This window comes from Zeugodacus cucurbitae, unplaced genomic scaffold (assembly GCF_028554725.1).
Source record: "Zeugodacus cucurbitae isolate PBARC_wt_2022May unplaced genomic scaffold, idZeuCucr1.2 ctg00000220.1, whole genome shotgun sequence".
Lineage (NCBI taxonomy): Eukaryota > Metazoa > Arthropoda > Insecta > Diptera > Tephritidae > Zeugodacus > Zeugodacus cucurbitae.
Window position 1 is genome coordinate 10,001 of NW_026530860.1, and position 2,500 is coordinate 12,500.

A 2,500-nucleotide genomic window follows, 5' to 3' on the forward strand; every position below is an offset into this window, starting at 1 on the left:
TTATTTCAATGCATATAGTGTATATATCTTTTTTTAAGAGTATATACGTTTTTCTTTTGATTTGAAATTAATAATTTCAATTCAATTATTTTTCATTTTATTTCATATATGATATGAAAGTATTCGAGCGTAATAATATAAATATTTAACTTTATTGAATTTTATTCTTTACCCACATATATTTTATGTGAATAGAAGAACAAACCCCAAAAAAAGTTAAATTAAAAAAAAAACGACTACATTATGTTAGGTATAGAAGAATAATCTCAATTAATAACATTTCATTATTAACAAAATTATTTCTATTTAAACCAACTGTAGCAAACCAGGAATAAATTTTTTTGCTCTCATTTATATATTACACTTAAATACTTTTATAAATATATGAAAATAATTTTCATATAAGTACTAAGTATGCAATTTCATACAAGTATTAAAATTTTCATACAAGTACTAATGTTGAAGTTTCATACAACATATATGTTTTCTGCCACGTACACCTCACCAACCGGAAATCGTATGGAGAAAATCTTTTTAACCATATAAAAGTTTTAAATTCATATATATACAAGTAATTTATATCATTTTCTATGAGCATTATGCTTATAAGAAATATTACAACATCAAAAATAGCTTAACATTTATTTTTTTTTTTAAATTTTTTGTACTTATATGAAAATTATTTAGTTGTATGAATTCATACACTTAGTACTTATATGAAAATTAGTATCTATATGAAAATTAATTAGTATTTATATGAAATTTATTAAGTATCTATATGAAAATTATTTAGTATTTATATGAAAATTATTTACTTGTATGAATTCATAAACTTAGTATCTATATGAAAATTATTTAGTATTTATATGAAAATTTTTTACTTGTATGAATTCATAAACTTAGTATCTATATGAAAATTATTTAGTATTTATATGAAAATTTTTAACTTGTATGAATTCATTAACTTAGTATCTATATGAAAATTATTTAGTATTTATATGAAAATTTTTAACTTGTATGAATTCATTAACTTAGTATCTATATGAAAATTATTTAGTATTTATATGAAAATTATTTACTTGTATGAATTCATAAACTTAGTATCTATATGAAAATTATTTAGTATTTATATGAAAATTTTTAACTTGTATGAATTCATTAACTTAGTATCTATATGAAAATTATTTAGTATTTATATGAAAATTTTTAACTTGTATGAATTCATTAACTTAGTATCTATATGAAAATTATTTAGTATTTATATGAAAATTTTTAACTTGTATGAATTCATTAACTTAGTATCTATATGAAAATTATTTAGTATTTATATGAAAATTATTTACTTGTATGAATTCATAAACTTAGTATCTATATGAAAATTATTTAGTATTTATATGAAAATTTTTTACTTGTATGAATTCATAAACTTAGTATCTATATGAAAATTATTTAGTATTTATATGAAAATTTTTAACTTGTATGAATTCATAAACTTAGTATCTATATGAAAATTATTTAGTATTTATATGAAAATTTTTTACTTGTATGAATTCATAAACTTAGTATCTATATGAAAATTATTTAGTATTTATATGAACATTTTTTACTTGTATGAATTCATAAACTTAGTATCTATATGAAAATTATTTAGTATTTATATGAAAATTTTTAACTTGTATGAATTCATTAACTTAGTATCTATATGAAAATTATTTAGTATTTATATGAAAATTTTTTACTTGTATGAATTCATAAACTTAGTATCTATATGAAAATTATTTAGTATTTATATGAAAATTTTTAACTTGTATGAATTCATTAACTTAGTATCTATATGAAAATTAATTAGTATTTATATGAAATTTATTAAGTATCTATATGAAAATTATTTAGTATTTATATGAAAATTATTTACTTGTATGAATTCATAAACTTAGTATCTATATGAAAATTATTTAGTATTTATATGAAAATTTTTTACTTGTATGAATTCATAAACTTAGTATCTATATGAAAATTATTTAGTATTTATATGAAAATTTTTAACTTGTATGAATTCATTAACTTAGTATCTATATGAAAATTATTTAGTATTTATATGAAAATTTTTAACTTGTATGAATTCATTAACTTAGTATCTATATGAAAATTATTTAGTATTTATATGAAAATTATTTACTTGTATGAATTCATAAACTTAGTATCTATATGAAAATTATTTAGTATTTATATGAAATTTTTTTACTTGTATGAACGTGGTTTCGGCGTTTTGGCTCTTTATATGGGGTTTCGGCTCTTCGCAAATAGGGACAGTAGGAATCTCCTGAATTCCTTTTTGCGCGTCACTAATAAGATGACGATGCATTTGGCTACGTAAATAAAATCATTTTTATGCCCGCCGTTTAACCAAACTTAGTTTTTTTTATATGCAAATATACGTGGTTTCGGCGTTTTGGCTCTTTATATGTGGTTTCGGCTCTTCGCAAATAGGGACAGTAGG